At 41.1% G+C, this 18,247-nt stretch overlaps 1 protein-coding gene across 4 annotated transcripts in view; it reads right to left on the bottom strand.

Moving 5' to 3' along the window:
- The window catches only part of ZFYVE9 (zinc finger FYVE-type containing 9), a 47,611-nt gene extending 34,704 nt beyond the window's left edge, over positions 1–12,907 (bottom strand). The window contains exons 1-2 of one of the 4 annotated variants that reach the window (XM_081010812.1): positions 12,717–12,907; positions 2,952–3,056 (exon numbers count right to left, since the gene is read on the bottom strand). The gene's annotated coding sequence lies outside the window, so the exon portion shown is untranslated. The remainder of the gene's footprint in view (positions 1–2,951; positions 3,057–12,716) is intronic. The other 3 variants (XM_081010814.1, XM_081010813.1, XM_081010815.1) reach the window with 3 other exon arrangements.
- Between the last annotated feature and the right edge of the window lie 5,340 nt (positions 12,908–18,247).

The following is an 18,247-nucleotide window of genomic DNA, read 5'->3' as shown; positions in this document are numbered from 1 at the left end:
GGCACTAAGCTGGCTCAGGAGCTACTGGATCTTCAGTGAGCCCCAGTGCCATCACGTGATGGCATCAGTCCTAATCTAGGCCCCACCTTCTGCATCGCCTAGCGTTGTTTTAATTTTTTGTAAGCTGCCTTGAGCCCTGGTTCTGGGAAAAATGTGGGGAATAAATAAACAAAAGAATAAAAACTAGATTTGTCCAGATTGTACAAACACAGCTAAAACACAGAAAGCTAAAAAGTTATAATCAATAATAGTTGAAAAGTAATTAAACAACAATGGAATTAAAACAATGTAAAAAATAAATCTATTAAAATACAGACGGTAAAAACAGCACAACACTATTAAAAACCCTTTCCTTAAAAGCAATCAGCTCCCAAAGGCCTGCTGGAATAAAACAATCTTCACCTGCCAGAGGAAGGCCACAAGGACAGAGTTCAGTCTAGGTTCACCGGGAAGGGAGTTCCAAAGTCTGGGAGCAGCCTCTCCCGCGTTCCCATAAAAGGTGCCTGTGAGCGTGGCAGGAATGAGAGAAGGGCCACCTCGAACATCTCAAGAGCCCAAATAGGTTTGTATGGGAAAATACCCTGGGCCTTCAGATAGCCTAGGCCTAAGCAGTATAAGGTTTTATAGGTCACAACCAGCACTTTGAATTGTGACCGGATACAGACCAGTAGCCAGTGGAGCTCCTTGGGCCCTTTAAAAGTTTTCTAGCACTTTTCAAAGGCAGACCCATGTAAAGCATGTTACAGTAATTCAAATGGGATGTAACTAAGGTGTGTGTCACTGTGGGCAGATCAGACATCTCCAGGAATGGGCACAGCTAGCACACTGGCTTTAGCTATGCAGATGCACTCCTGGCCACTGCAGAAACCTGGGCACTCAGGCTCAGGGTTGCATCCAGTTACTAACTCAGACAGAAATCAGCAGGATTTCAATAAGTAGTGACTAAAGTATCAAATCAGGAAAAATTATCATATTTTTTCCGTGTATAAGACTAGGGGTTTTTAAACCAAAAAATTAGGTTTAAAATTGGGGCTCGTCTTATACATGGGTAATGCTGAGGGGTGTTTTCTTAATTTGGAGTCCCCAAAAATAGGGGTGTCTTATATATGGGGGCATCTTATAAATGGAAAAATATGGTAATCAGTCTTCCGACCATACACACAACTCATTATCTATGCTTGACCCAAGAATGCTACCAGTAATTTCTCATCCGTATAACAGATTTGAACTACAAGGACGCATTGGGAGATGTTACCTAATAAATATATCATCTTGGTAACTCCTCAATGGCCAAGTAACTTTATAAACCATCTCTACATAAAAAAGTTTTGAATGGATGAGGTGAAACAATAATTGCAAAGAGGAGTAGATGTGACAGTTCAGAAATCTTCACTTTATACAAATATATATTCCTTTCTTTTCCATAGAACATTTAACAACTCCACAGGAAACAAAGCTATACTGAAAATCACTGACTTGTCCAAAGCTATCTAGTGAGCTTTACTGTAGTATGGGCTCTTGACCATTTCAGTCAAATAAATTATATAATGGACATTTTAAAAGATGACTCCTGTTAATTCAATAATATTTTGTCTATTGTGCTTTGCATTCTTGAATCTGCAGCATCTACAATATCTAACCTAGATTAATGCATGACAGGATACAGCATTTAGCCTAAGCTTTGCCAACCACATAATCCTGGTGGACTGGAACAACAACTCAAAACAAGCCAACATATTAGTCAAGGAAGTAATACTATTTCACACTAAAGTCTTAAATGCAATGTGACTGATATGACTCATTCAAGATCTAGGACCTTACAGAAATTAAAAGAGAGATTTGAATATCTTACAACAGTGTTTATTATATAGGGAAGGAAATCTGAACACAGAATTTTAAAATTAACACTGTAACGATAAAGTGTAGTACACACAACTGACCTGTTCCTCCACACAGTCAAGGGATCAACCAATTCTTTAACCAGAAGCAAAGCCTGCAATTTTTAATGCCACCATCCAAATAAACATTGAAGAAGTCTGTGCTGGTATGCAAAATAGGAGGCCTTGCATGCAGACAATGAACCAGACAACCCAGTCATTCAATATATCGTATGTAACCTCATAAGTGAAACAAAAAAGCTAGCTTGTTATGTGCACCTTTCTAAAACTTTATCCCAAATCTATCCTGCAAACATTTGTGCTGGAGAAGGCAACCAAAATACATTAAATCAAGAACTTAGTGACAGTGCCTGATTCCACAGCTAGGTTTCAAGGAAAAAACCAGAAGTCTAAAGAAAAAGCAGGCAAACTTGGCCTTAAATACACTTCAGTTCACAATCCAATTAGTAAGTATGTAATATTCACAGCACCCATTTACTGCAAAAGCACAGCTAAAAGTTGTTAAATTTACAGTACAGATGGCAACCATTTCATGTGGGCGATCCACTTCTAACCTGTGTATGTCGGCATAGCACATATAAGTGCACCACCCCTCCACCTTCTTCTGGGTTCAAAAGGACCAGCGCATCAGCAATCACGCCCAAAATGGTCGCCACCCATAATAATTTTCTTACAAACAGGAAACTCTAAACTTTAAATTAAAAAATGCATGATTCTATTGCAGAACACTATTGTGGCCAGCAATGATAAAAGTAATAATATATTGAGGGCCACAGCTTCCTTGTCCTTGCTTTAAACAAAACACCCTAGAAACATTACTAGAAATTAGACTGATTCATAACTCTTATTGTGGAAGGCTCTGGGGTGAAAATATGTTTTCCTGCTTGGTTGTTTGTTGCCCTAGAAGGAACAGCAGGCCAGAAGCTCAATAAATAAATAAATTTCTGATCTGTTTAGGACTGCAATATAAGAAGCATACCAAGGATGCAAATTTAAAGGCGCTCTCTTAATTCAAATATTCCAGATGTATACTGTCATTTGCCATCCTCTTACCTTTTTCTCCTACACATGCATAAAGAAACGAATGAACCAATGTCTATCCATGATATACACTGCCCAATCAGCTAGTTGAATTGAATCTGTATATTCTGCTTGATCCTAAAAATGAAACAAACACCACATTAGAATTCCTAAAGCTGCTATTAGTTGTATGTAGTTTAGCTATTTTCAGCCTGCCTCATCTTGAAAGCCAAGTTAGGGTAAGATTTTCCCCCTCTGAAACCTATTAAAAACAATTTGATAACATAACCTTCGCTCCACTACATTTAAGTGGCCACCAAAGAAAGCCCCCCACCAAAAAGATACCAATTATTCCTTGTCTCCAACACATGCTCCCAAATCTCCACAGCAGTTACACAGATGAACTATCAACTATCCTTTCCCAAATAAGGTGTAGACAGCACACATCTGATCTCATGAAGAGGCAGGAGGTAAGATGGGCTTAAACTAGTTTATTATCAGTGTCCTGAACTGCATCTAGTCTCTTTATGAGGCCATGCATCCTTGTGTAAATGTGCTTCCCGAAACACAGTCAAAAGCAACTTTAGAAGAGTAAACAAGCCCTAAGACTACAAAGGCATCACAATAAGTTGCTAGATACAAACTTGAAAAGACTTGCCACTTTCTCACTAGCTTAATTGGTAACACTTGCTTATGCCTACAACAGAAATTTGTACTTATTCATCTCAGGTAATAAAAGATTTGGGCACCTAATCTATAGTGGTTCTCACTTTCATTAGGAAACATGACTTTCTTATTATAATAAACCAAGTTTTCTGTGATAGGATTAACTTTTTACCAGATTGGCTGGAGACTAACACCGAAGTATGGAGGAAATAGTCTTAAGGAAATAACCAGGAATAAGTTTTTGCCCAAAGTACGCAGAAGATGGCAAAACATGAGGGCTGCAACTTGAGCTCTTCAATGTATCCTTGTTCCTAGATTGTGTACATCAGGCCTGTCCAACTGGTTGATCGCGATCTACCGGTCGATCTGACCTCTCTCCCTAAAAAAAGCTCAACTACTGTGATCTCTCCCCCCAAAAAAAGCTCAACAGCTCTGGTCAAATCCAATGGGTAGATCACTGTCAGTTTATTTATAGTGGGAGTAGATCGCAGTCTCTTGGACACCCCTGGTGTACATCTTTCCACAGAAGCATTCAACTAAGCCACCGGGTAACTGTCCCTCTGGTTAGTGTACCTTCCCTCCTCTCTGACTCAAATTAATAGAGTGACATGAGAAATTAAATACCAAAACCAAATAAATACAAATGTGTAATGGAAAATAATCATACAGAACAGGACTATCAATTTGACTGGCATACTTTGATGCCTGCAGAAATTTTAAAAATGGCAGACCCAAGTGACTTCTCCGGGGCAAAAGTCTGGGCAGGTCCTAGGCTGCCCAGACAACAAGACCCCCTCTCAGCCTTGCTAAGGAAAGCAGAGCAATATGTTTGGTACCAGCTTGGCTGCAGGAGTTGCCAGAAGGAGGTATACAAAACATCATTCAATCATCTTACAGACTCCATTCCAGATAGGTGTAGGGTTTACTCCTTAGTCTTTTCTTCTCCTGAAGATGTACCACAAGGCTGTGGGTATGTGCCCATCACACTACATAAAAATACATTTTCAACACCACAGAACCATTGTGTGTATTCACTGACTACAATAGTCCTCAAAATTATGCCAATGGGAATGGGTCCTAATCACTTCATTCCTACACACTGATCTTTTCCTAGGGCTGGACGATATCTGGTTTTCAACATTGTGATATACCAGCTACATACTGTGATATAAGGATATATAACGATGCCTGAAATAAGGATGGAACCATGTAGAAGCAAATGGGGTAATGTCCTGGCAACTGCTACCCAGACAGGGAGAGGTGGGGAGGAAGAAGCAGCCAAACCTTGTGTCAATTTCTGGATGGGGTGGAATAGAGAAGGAAAGCAGAAGAGACAGACCCTGGAGGGGGAACTCCCACCCCTATATTCAGATTCTTAGCACAGGGAGACAGACAAACACATGCATGCGTGCACACACACGCACATGCAGAAGACGAGTAACAGGAATTGAGAAGCATTGACTAGCTTCACGGTTTTTCCCACATTGTGGGGTGGGAAAGCTGACCACAGAACTGAGGGCATGGGAGAAGAGGTGGTAGCAGGGATGGGAGCGGCAGGGGTGGTAGTGGGGGAGCAGCTCTGAGGCAAAGATGCACGTCTGCCGCCTCCCTCAGTGCAAGGAGAAGGGACTGTGGCGCTGGGGAGGGAGGCGAGCAAGCGAGCAAAGGAGGGAGATGGTGGTGCGCTGCTTGGCCTGCCCCTCTCCAAACTTGTGTGTGCGCGATTTGGGAGAGGGAAGTCCCCTTCCATCTGATCTGGTTGCCATCTGATTGGATTTTATTCTGATCCTGATCTGATTTGAGGATGTATTTTAATTGATTGTCTGATTTTATGTTAATGTTATACATTTGATGTTAGCCGCTCTGAGCCCGGCTTCGGCTGGGGAGGGCAGGATATAAATAAATTTTATTATTATTATTTATTATTATTATTATTATTATTATTATTATTATTATTATTTCAGGGGTTGTCAACCTGGTTCCTACCGCCCACTAGTGGGCGTTTCAGGATTCTAGGTGGGCGGTAGGGGGTTCTACGGCACAAGCTGAATCCTCCTTCCATCGAGCACTGGTGGGCGGCAAGGAAATTTTACCATCAAGAAAGATGCATTAGTGGGCAGTAGGTATAAAAAGGTTGAGTACCCCTGCTCTACATATTTTAATCCCAGCAGCAGCGATTCTCCCCTTCCTGCAGAGAAAAGTCTTGGTTCAGCTGAGCCACCTCATGGGGAAGTCATCAGTTTCCAATTGTTTTGTCCAAATTTCCCTCGTGATATATTGCCAGGTCAAAACAGTTATCACAATGTGAATTCAAAAACAGTTTGGGATGATATACTGATTTATAACCCAGCCCTACTCTCTACCTTTCCTATGCTATGACGCAGTCCCTGGTCAACATATTTTGTGCTGCTTTTTCCAATTTCTGGTTCCATCATCAATAGAGACTTTCAACATTGTTCTCCCTTCCTCAGTAAGTAGAGCATGAAACTCTCAGGGTCATGTTGGGCAAAAGATTCCTGCATTGCAGGGGGTTGGACTAGATGATCCTCGTTATCCCTTCCAACTCTACAATTCTATGATCAATAATTACGGAGGCCAAATGTGGAGAGGTGGAGAGAAATTAGATCAGAGTTAAGCATGAGTAGAGCAAAGTGCAATTATATAGTGAAAATGAGTGATGGATGTTATGCCGAAGTGGTGATAAGTTGAGTACTATGCATATTTTGTGTTGAGTAGACATTTTACTAAAAGGCTATCTGGGGAAAGGCTTATTTTGGCGTTTCAATGTGCAGCAGGCATATACATAAAACATTTCTTCTCATGAAGATTACAGTGGTGCCTCGCAAGACGAAATTAATCCATTCTACGAGTCTCTTCGTCTTGCGGTTTTTTCGTCTGCGAAGCACGGCTATTAGCGGCTTAGCGGCTTAGCGGCTATTAACGGCTTAGCGGCTATTAACGGCTTAGCAGCTTTAAGAAAAAGGAAACAAACTCGCAAAACGTTTCGTCTTGCGAAGCAAGCCCATAGGGAAATTCGTCTTGCGGAACGACTCAAAAACCAGAAAACTCTTTCGTCTAGTGAGTTTTTCGTCTTGCGAGGCATTCGTCTTGCGGGGCACCACTGTATTCATGACCCAATAGTCCCATGAGCCAAGGTACACCAAGGATGCAGAATATCCAGCAAAAGGGCATGGCACCATGACAACAAGGTGAAGAGATAAACAACACAAAAGAATCATTATGCCATATTCACTCTCAATTTAATAGCAGAATGAATAGGAGGACAGGGAGTGATGTAAGGACTGGGAGATGCAGAATAATTAACTTCAGTCTTATGAATTTTAGAATGTTGGTGCGAACAGTACTGCAAACATAAGACAACTAAACATCTAAACAAGCTTTCATCCTACTGATCCTACATAGTAATTGTATACCAAACAGCGTACAGCCAGCTAGGTGAACACAGCTACGAGTGAGTTCAAAGCAAAATTTTGACACAGCAAAGTGAAATCAGAAAATATGAAAGTGTTTATAACGAGGAAGTGTCTTTCATAGCTAGGCACAGCTATTAGGAGATTTGTACAGCACTTTGATCTGCCTTTTACAGGGAACGTTACAGATTTCTATGTTTGCTATATTATGGGGGGGATCAACACAGAGGTTTCTGACAGTTACAGATGTTCTAACAAAAAAGGCTGTATACCAGAAGAGACATTTAACATATCTAGAAAATTGATGTATTTGAATACTGTGCAATAAAGCAAAATACAACCAATTCATAGGTTTACTTCATATATTTATATGAATTTCAGTCAATTTAGAAGATGATTCTACAGCATACATTAGCTCAAAATGTAATCATCTGTATAAAATTTTAAGAGTGCATTGATACAATAAACATGCTTTTTATTACAGAACACTCAAGAAGCACAGGCTCAAATGAAGTCTAATTTTAAGATCATCAGCTGATGGTAAATGCCTCTCCCCCATAGTCAATGTATGCGGGAATGTAAGAGATTCTGGTTTCCCATCTGCCACTCCAGTGACAAAACAAAAGCTATTGTGCTTGAGACATGCATTTAACCCTTCTTCTTTTGTACTGGCCTAGATCTGCACTAAAGCAATTGAAAGTAATGGACCACAAAAAGTAAACAATGCTTATCCAAGAAGTCACAACAGTATGCAAACACAAAAAATATATAGGACCTCCTATTTTAGTTTATAAGTACCAGTTGCAGTAAAAACAGCACCTCTAGGCCAGCTGTTCCTCTCAACTGAAACAAATGTGACAGATAACTGTATGAGGTGAACCAGACAGGAATTATCCTCCCCCCACATACACACTATGCAAAATTTGCAGCATGAGTACTTGCCTCAGGTACACTCACTAAGAAGCTGACATATGGACCAGCTTTCTTAACATTTGCACCAAGACAAAAACACACACTGCCTTTTATTACATTTCTGGATACATGCTTTGTTTTCCACAGCACATAAACTAATCTGTTTTTTTAAAAAATAATTTGTAAAGTAGCAGTACAATCTCACCATAGGAGCTGACAGACTGAACTAAAACAAACCTTCCACTCAACTTCTTAGTTAATTAGATGGAGGCAGTGAAGGTTTCGTTTAAAAAAAATTAAATGGGTCATTTAATGAAGCTCAATTTCCACAGCTATTACTAAAAAGATGTCTACAAACAGAATACAAAGGCCGGACCTTCTGAGGCCAGATGCCTTTAAGGAGTTTGAGAGCAAAGCATTCTTTTTTCTACAAAAGTCCATTATTTTCCCATTATTCAAAATAGGCTTAACCTACCAGTACTGAATCTTTGAAGTACTGGTAAGCAAGTCCCATTGACAGGAACTTGCAAAGTCTGTATATAATTAGGGTCTTGCTCTTAAAAGCTATTTTTGTTTAATCAAAAACATACAATATATATTCCGTTGGGAAAGCGTACTTGCGCAAACTTCTTTACAATTCCAGCTACTGTTAATTACCTTTATCTAAAGATTTATTATTTAATCTAAAGGACTGCCTCCTCCAATCAGAGCAGTTCTCCTCATTAACATCTCCAGGAGAGATTCTTCTCTATGTTCTACCAGTGGAAGAGAGGTTCCTGGTTGAGATGTGGAAGACAATCTTCTTGGGATCACATCTAAGCTGTGAAAGTTCTTACTCAAAGGAGGTTTGTTTCACCCAAATAATTGTCTAGTACATAGTGAAGACACTTGTGTTCTGGGGCAAGTCTGGCCTGTTGGACGGATGTGTTTATTGTACTGACTCCACACACTTTTATTGTACTGACCCCACAACCCTGCTGTGATATTCCCCAATCTTGCTTGTTTAAAAATATGCAATTTTATTTTGTTTCTTTCATATCCTGAGCACTGCTTTTACAATGAAGGGGCAGGAAATAAATACTTTAAACAAATAAATAGGTCACAGTACTTATGACTCAACTATTTTCCTCATATGCTTATTGTGATTGGTCATCTTGAAGAGAGACTTACTGTGAATTAAAATAAACATACATGTAATCATAATCAATCACACCCTATGACTCTACTTCAGTAGCAGCTAAACCTGCATCCTAAGCTACATAGCTGCTAGAGCTTGGCTTTTAGGAACTGGCTCTCCAGTGTTTCAGTCAGGAGTCTTTTCCAGCCCTACCTGGAGACACCATTAGCAGCAATACTAAGCTTGGTGGACCAATGGTCTGACTTGTATAAGACAGCTACCTATAGTCCTTCTAAACACACAATGATGGAGAAAATTAAATACTGTATTATTTTGAATAGAATTCAATTGGTGTTCCCTCATTGGTGAAGGAAATAAATTCCCTCCTGCAAACCCCCAGAAATTTGCTCCAAGGGGTTCCCCAAAACCTCAGCAAATTTTGGGGAGCAGGCAGGGAGGAAGAATTGCCGGCCCTCTAGTTCTATAAAAAATGCCTTCCATCGGCAGAGAAACACTGTTTGCTTCGATCTTTCACATCTTCTTACATAAATTAAAAGGTTTAGGCAACTACTGTTCACTGAGCATTTCAAACAGTTTCCAAAATTTCACTTGTGGCCACACGCTCCAAAAACCTTTGCATCTACTCCCAGGTTTCATTTAGCAAAAAGAAGTCAAAATTACTAGAGACTTGTTTCAACACCTTTGTATAGGGCTTGTAAATAGCTGCTTGGTCTCCTGTGTGAGTAAAAATTGCCTTCAAGCCACTTGATAAGGATATTTACAACAAATAAACTGTTTATTTTTATTTTAAACCACAAACTACTAACTTAAGCATGCTTGGGCTGGTGGGTTAAAAACTGCCTTAATACCAGCACCATGAAAAAAGTATAGTATAGCGCCCTAATATCCATAACTTTGCTTATACAAAGGTGGTATAAACTGATAATTTTAACATGGCTTATGGGCTTCCATTAGAGCAGCTGGTTGACCACTATGAGACAGGGTGCTAGACTACATCCAGCAGGCTCTTATGAGGCAGATTGGTCAAGTTATAACCTTCCAGCTCTAACAAAGCAATTCTATGCATATTTACCTAAAAGTAAATCCCACTATGTTTAATTAGGTTTATTTCCTTGTAGGTGTGTGTTAAGACCGCAGCTTAAGTAGATTAAAGTTCTTCCATAACCCTTCGCACAGGACCATTCACAACTACAGGGATACATACATACTTTATCACTGTTTCTGCTATTCCAATCCTAAATATTTACCTGTAAGCCTGTTTTGAAATATTATTCCAAAATAAATATTGTTAGTTATACTTTATCCAAACAGTTAGATGTTGGCATAAAAATTCTTAGCTGTTAGCAATCCTGCTCTAGTAAGGCATATTATTTGCCTGTTGACTTCAGCATATATTTCTGCATCCATTTACATTTTTCATCTAAGGAGCCCAGTGGTCTAGATATACACTTTCATTTTCAAATGTAAAAGAACAATGAGAACACAAATGCTAAAATACATGCTGAAAAGCATCTGCTCTGAATAGTTCATCCTTTACTTATGCACTAAGAATTAATTTATTAAAATAATGTAAAGCCTGCCTAAGTTATATGTTAAATTATATTTGCTTAGATTTAGAGCTTCATGGATTATGGAAGGATTAAATATTTTGCATTTTTAAAAAGAAACAGCATAGACATTCACAATCTTTAAATAAATTTCAGTAAGATTTCAAGCATGAGACTAAACCAAAGCCTAGATTTGATGCCATGAGACATGCTGCAATTATCAGTGAAGTAAAGTTGCTTTTAAAAAACCAGATCTCTATGGGGCCCTTTAAATTTTGGTCAAGTGAGAGCTGCTTTTTTAATGAAATGCTTCTGTGCAGCTGAGCAACATTTAAAGGACCTCTGGGCCATTGAAGAGCCCTCTTAATTGTGCCAGCATTTACCAGATATCAAAATCTAAAGTTTTTTGTCTACTGTACTAAGTTTAATCAAGTGTAAATACATTTTTAGTTTAGTAAATCCTGGCCATTAAATTATACTGATATAAGGCATGTGATATTAAATCCACACCAGAGAAACAAACACTAATTCACTACCACATATGTGCATTTTTGTGTTGCTGATCAATAAAAGCAGTTTTATCTATGTTGGGCCAAGCTCAGACAACCTAACAGTTTTCAGTACAATCCAAATAAGCACTCCACTTTCATGCACCTATATTCAGATTTTGATATTTTACATAATAAATATATTATCCTTCTAGATGTCTATGTGCTAAAAATAATCAACCTGCTGTCCTTATAACCTTTAGTGTGACCTCCATGTTTCCCTTACTCACTCTACCAGGCTCTTTGAAATTTTGCATCCATCTTAAGTCACAAATAAATAGCAGCAGGTTCAGATATGAAAATCTGCACTAACACCCCAAGACCATTCAAGTTTTGTGGACATTTTACATGTGGAACTTCACCTTGTTTAAATATATTAATAAATATATTCTGTTGTCATATATACTTCTATTTCGGTACATGCAAATACTATTTGTTTACATATATGCAAAATACCTAAACATTCAAACTTATCAAGGTAATTCCCATCAGTTATTCATGTTACAAGATATGCAGTCCCTCCATTGCAACCAGTCATCTGGACCTACTTACCCACATCCACAGAACTAAAAAATACCTGAATTTTATCACCAAGGTGAGTATCACTCAAGTGAGCGCAACAACACACACAATTAAAAGTAACCTTGCCTCCTGGTAAGCGCTCTATTTCGGCAGTTATGGCACGTTTCAAATTATTTAAATAGTGAACAGACTGCAACAAACGACGCCAGAGCAAGGGAAGGTACTTCGGGCACAAAATAGGACACCTTGACAGCAATATTCCCGTCAGATCCAGTATGAGAAACTTGGGCTGCGAACAAATGGGAGCTGCCTGTAAAGCAGCAGGACAGGAAAGAAAGGGGATGCAAGAATGCACAACTGCAAAAACAAGCAAGGAGTGTGAAAAGGCGATGCATATGCTCTACGGGGGAGGGGGGCTGGATGTATGGGGGAGGGGAATCTACTAATTAACAGAAGCGGTATGAGAAGGCTTGCTCGCTTGTTTGTTTGGGGCGGCGGCGCGGGGGGCTGCCACGTCTTCTCGCTCGCCCCCTGAGATATTAAGAGGGGTGGGAAGCGCTATAAACAAGAAGACAGGAACTCCTCGCGGAAGGCTTCCCGGTTGCCATGAAGGGAGCAGGGCTCTCTTCCCCCCAACCCGCTCCATCAGGACAAGCCAGACAAACAAGGCGAGGGATAAGCCGGGACGAGAAGCTCCTCGCCTGCCTCTATTCTCAAGGTCCCGAGGCTTTCATGATCCCTAGTAGGAAGGAGGGAAACTCGCGCCCCTAAGGTTGGGGGGCGGCGGAACTGACCCAAGGTGTGCTGTGGACGAACGCGCTCCGACCCTCAGTTATGTCGCCTCTCGCCCCTTTTGGGCCACCCTCTCTGGCGGAAGGTTCCCTCAGCTTCCTCTCCTCAGGAGCCGTGGGGCGGCCCCCTACCAAGAGAGCCTCCCTTCTCACGCCGCCCCACAGGGGCCTGGGAGAGGATGCCCGGCCTTAGCGGCCCGGCGGAGACCGGCTAAATCGGGAGGCGGCCAGCAGCTTACTCACCTCGGGAGGCGGCGGCAGCAGCGAGCGCCGCCGGGCCTGCATGTCGGAGAGGCTCCCCTCGCTCGGCTCCCGGGCAGGCCTCTTCCCGAGCTCAAGGAAGGCCAGCGCTGCGCCTGCCCGGCCTCCCGCTTGCCCGCCTGTTCCCGACGGCGAAGGCTGCCTCCTCTCCTGGCTGGCTGGGCTCCCTCGCCCGCTCCGAGGCCGCCTCAGCTGCCGGCAACCAGCGCCCCCTGGCTGGCCTCAGAGGCAGCGCACGGCACTGCGGCACAAGCGGGGAAGCCTGGCCGGCCTCCTCAGGCGCGGCTGCGTCGTAGATCGGCGCCGCGGGGAGAGAGCCGCCGCCGCCGCTCCTCGTTTATTTCTCCGTTTCCAAGCGGAAGCCCAGGCGAGGCTTGCTAGGTAGGCACCGCTCCGCCTAGGGAGCAAGCAGCCGCGCGAGCCTCTGGGAGGCGGAGTCGCCAGAGGGCAATTTGGAGGCTTTGGGGAAACCCTTCTCGGCGCGCGAGGAGGACAAACAACTGGCTTGCCAGCCGCCTAAGAGGGGAGGACTCGGGCATTGCAAAGAAATGGAGGGGGAGGCGTCAACCTCCCGCCGCAAGCAAGGACGCAGCTGGAAATCGCTGCGCGTGTAACCTGCGCGCGCGCGCAGCTGTGTGCTCACGTTCGGAAGAATGTGCTGCACGTTAGTTCATGCAGGATCCCTGTTGCTTGATGCAGTTCATTTTTTTTAAAAAAATTTTTAATCTCTCTTTCAAACGGTGTTAAATTTTTCTCTAAAACCTTGGTTTTTGATTTGTTCAATTTAAATCCTGCCGCTTGACCAAATTCTTGAATCAGTTCTAAAACCCTTTTTGTACTAGATTCTGGCTCCTGTAACGTCAATACTAAGTCATCTGCAAATGCTCTCAATTTATAGTGTTTAGTTCCGACCTGTATACCTTTAACCATCTGGTCCCTTCTAATCATATTCAGCAACACCTCCAGGACCGAAATAAAAAGAAGAGGGGAAATTGGGCAACCTTGTCGTGTCCCTTTTTCAATTTTAAGTTCTTCCGTCACAACGTTATTTACAATTAGTTTAGCCTTTTGTTCTGAATAAATTGCACTTATACCATTCTCAAAACCTTGGCCTACCCCCATACCCTGGAGATTCTTCTTCATAAAATTCCAAGAAATATTGTCAAAGGCTTTCTCCGCGTCTACGAATATCAACACTGCTTTAGTGTTTATATTCACTTCTAGTTTTTCCAAAATATCAATTATATTCCTCAGATTATCAGACAAGTGTCTTCCTGGGAGAAAGCCCGCTTGGTCTTTATGAATCTCTTCCAACAGCACTTTTTTAAATCTCTTTGCCAAAATATCTGCAAAAATTTTATAATCCACATTAAGTAATGATATTGGGCGGTAGTTCTTTAGTTGTGTCTTTTCAGCCTCTGTTTTTGGTACAAGTGTAATATATGCTTCTTTCCACGACTCTGGTGCCCTCCTCCCCTCCGATGCAGTTCAAACTCTCATGCAAGCACCCCTTTGCTTTTCCCAAACCCCTTTTTTATTTTTGCGTTGCGTCCCTTTGTTCCTAAGAGATCGGCCAGTGTGTGCTTTATCATCCCTTGGCCCCTTTTGGTGCATATCTGGTCAAAATAATCAGGTTATCCTGCAAAGTTTCAGCTCGATGTCTGCTATCTAATTCTTAAAGTAAGCTTGTCTGGAGTGGACACAGATAAGATTTGTCTGCAAATTCTAAGCAATTAATGGATGAACTGTAAAGGTGAGTCATGCTGCGTATGACTTAAGTTTAGCTTATATGCTGACATTTTGGTAAACTGCCTTGAAGTCATTATGAAAAGCGCTGTATAAATGTTGTAAATAAATAATGCATATCAAATTATTACATACTATCCTTGTGGATCGGGTTGGTTGTCTGCAATGTATTGCAAGGCAGTATTTTGTGGTACAATAAAATATCCTTGTATTGTATTTGATTTGAACACACTTGTGATGGTCACAATAAACTGACTCTGTTTAAAAGCATTGCAACGATATGTGACACGGTGGGCGATCCGACTCTGAGATGGTGCAATTGCATACACATCACACAATGTTGCAGTCATCAAATGATACTGTGTGTGTGTAAACGTTTGAACGTATCAGCCCTTTTAGCTAGGTCCAAACACAGAAATGTATTGCACGGCAACCTCACACTGGTTTTCACCCAAGACAGATAAAGGATCTTTAAGGATATGTCATCAGTGTTGAGTAATTTTGAGTGGAATGGCATGTTAAGGTTCATTTTAGATAATTATAGGAAGACATATAATGGAATTCAATAGAGGAGTGGTACAATCATAGCAGCAAGAGGAAAAGTTTATTTCTGAAGTATCCTGTAATTATAGGAAGTGCCAGGGAGGAAATTGAGTAAGGAGGTAGTTCCTTGAGCATGGACAAGTATTGCAGCAGTCTTTAGAACAGGGTGGGGAACCCTCCAAGCCTGTCTGCCCTCTGGGGCTCTCCCCATGCCACACCCCTTTCCCAGACACATGCCCTTTCCTCAGGCCACCACCAACTCTTTCCATGACAGCTTAATGCTTTTGCTTGACTATAATGTGTTTTTGAACTCCAATAATGCATCTTGCTTGCCTGGATGGAAGACAGAAGAACTAGCTTACTGTACAAAGCTACTTCATATTTGTTGCTCTGCCCATGTTTGCTTCTGGCCCTACCCACCACTGGCATGTCCACCACCACCATGCCAAAGTTTGACAACAAGCTCCCCCAGTCCAATAAACAGTCCCCAAACTAGCAAATTTGTTTAGGATTTCAGCCTTGAAAGTCCTATTCCTAAGACATATGTCCCACTGAAATCCACGAGAGACTCCTCACCCCTGCATTAGGTCATGTTGAGGAGGGAAAAATAGTTATCTGACAACTTTGAATGTGAGGGGTTGGGGAAAACATAGTGCAAAGAGACAAAGAAGTGGGGTGGAAGAAGCAGCTAGGTATGTAAGAGGAGGAAGGAAAGTGGGGCATGATGTAAAAACCTAAAAACCTATAGTTTGTAACATTGTTAAGATGGATTGCAGGGGGCCAGTATCCTTCAGCCTGAATAAATTTTGCAAATTCAAAAGCTTACTCATGACTTTGTGGCATTTCAGTTAGTCTTAATAACAATATGACCATATCGTGACTTGCTTCCAAATAACTGTATTTAGAACTGGGATGTTATGTGAACCTTAGTTTGCTTCTCAATAGAATCTAGGAAACATACAGTACAGTATAGAATTCCCTACATAATATAGTGAACAGCTGTTTCCGGCATCTACAGATACAGCAGCTAAATCATGCCCACTGAAACTCTGTGACTGTTGTAAAGCTTGTATTGGGCAATTTTGAATGAAATTTGAAAACAAAATGTAGGCGGCATCTGTCAAAGGCTACGTTCAAGGAAACAAGTTTATAAGTATCTACTATTACAGCATCAGCTTGTTGGCTGGTTTTGTGTGTGATGTGACTGTGAAATACAATTCTTTGATTACACCATGGTAAATATACAAACATGGCAGGGAACATACAATGAAACATGGTGATTAGCTTTCTCCCTTGGGAATATATCCCTGAAAGGTGGCTGTTTTTAGAATTACTATAATGAGGGGTAAAAAAAATCTGAATACAGAAAAAAATACACATTGATCTTTTGCTTATTTTTAGCATTAGGATTTTGTTTGCTCAGTTTTATTCAGACAATTGTTTGAGATTCTGATTTCGTCAGCTTCCAAATGGTACTCCAGATGGAAGCAAGTCTCACTATGTTGTGTTGCAACCTTCATACATCCGATTTAACCCTTAATTTAAAGAGAGGAGGAAACTATGAAGGTTTTTGCCTGTTACTTGCTTTTTTCCTTTACAAAAACCATCCCCGGAGGCTTACATGCACAACAATCTATAGCTTGTTATCAAGCTGGGACTTTTGCCACTGCCACTTCTCCTCTGGTCCCAGGGGGCAGATTACAACATTGAAACACTTATGCCTCAAGGCCCAAAGCAGAAGCAGTATGATGGAAGCTTACCAACAAAGTGATCTCTCTTTGCTTTTGGTGAACATCTCAACACCAGAGGAAACAGATCAAAGCAGTCATGCATCCATAGCAGTGACCAGAGGAGAAATGACCGCTGGGAGGAGTGCAGAGAGAAGAAACACCATGGTGCATGTGCAGCAGCACAACCGGACACCTTCATCTGCCCCAGCTGCAACAAAACATGTCTTTCCCACATTGGTCTCTACAGCCACGGCAGGTGCTGCAACCTTCCAACAGCTTGACCTCATCCACAAAGGCACACTCCTCCAGTTTCCCAAGACAGATGCCAGCCAACCAAGCCACCTCATATGGATCCAAAAGATGCAATGCAAGAACCCTGGGGAAGTGTGAAGCCAGCAAAAAGGCTGTTGCTGCATGAACTTGTGGCACTGATGATTCAAGGTCAACAAACACAGCCTCCAGTGCAGTACTGTTAAGGGAATGATGCTGTACTTGCTGCAAGAGGTGCTTCTTATGTTGAGAATCTTTAATCTGGTGGCTAGGTAATTCATTAATATTACTGCAGAAATTCCTGGGTGTTTGGATAATGCATTGAACTAATGTAACCCTACAGAAGGCTTAACAGTAAAGAAAATTGCTGAGCTGATCTCAGCTGTCATATTGTGCTCCAAGCAGTCCAAAATCAACCATATCTGCCTCAGATGTTACATTATACAAATATAATGCACAACACATAATGCTTATCCAGAATATACTGTCATCATTTTAAATGAAAATATATTTCAGTGGTAAATTAGGAAGCTATGTTTTCTCCATGGATGTTTTCCAGATGGCTAATTTATGTCACCAACCACGAAGTCTCCATTCAGGATCAGCGTTATTTTACCCCTTCTTTTTCTGGTATGTAGCTTGGAAAATACTTGCAAGTCTGTACAGGCACTGGTGGTGTGTGTATCTACACCATGCTTCCCATTGCCTCTTTTAACAAAAAAAACCTATGATTTTCAGGTTTAAACATTTCACTAATTTAATAATTTTAACATTTCAAAACTTGACTTCCTTCCCTCTTTTCTGCGGTTCCTTAAATTTATTTTTAATGTCTTCTGCATATCCTAATTAACATGTTCATTTATTCATCTACTTTAAATATATACTCTGATGAAACTGCAGGTTATTACTATAATCCTGCCAATGTTCTTATCTGTTTACAATTTATCTGCAAATATTCAATACTCCATTTCCATTCTTTTATAAAAAGTTTGTTATATTGAGTTCTTATTTTTCTGGTAAATTTTGCCATTTCTACATATTCAATAAGTTTTTGTATCCATTCTTCCTTTGCTTCTACTTTTTTCCATTTTGGGGTAATATTCTTGCCGCTGTAGTAGCATACATGAATAGTTTCTATACGGTTTAAGTGGTTCTGTCCCTATAATTTCCTGTTGCCTCTCCTACAATCAGAAAAAAAATCTGCAAGAACACACACACAATTAG

Source organism: Podarcis pityusensis (assembly GCF_964106645.2).
Source record: "Podarcis pityusensis genome assembly, chromosome: 6".
Taxonomy (NCBI): domain Eukaryota; kingdom Metazoa; phylum Chordata; class Lepidosauria; order Squamata; family Lacertidae; genus Podarcis; species Podarcis pityusensis.
The sequence above is the reverse complement of the archived record's forward strand: the minus strand, read 5'-3'. Positions and strand labels throughout refer to the sequence as shown.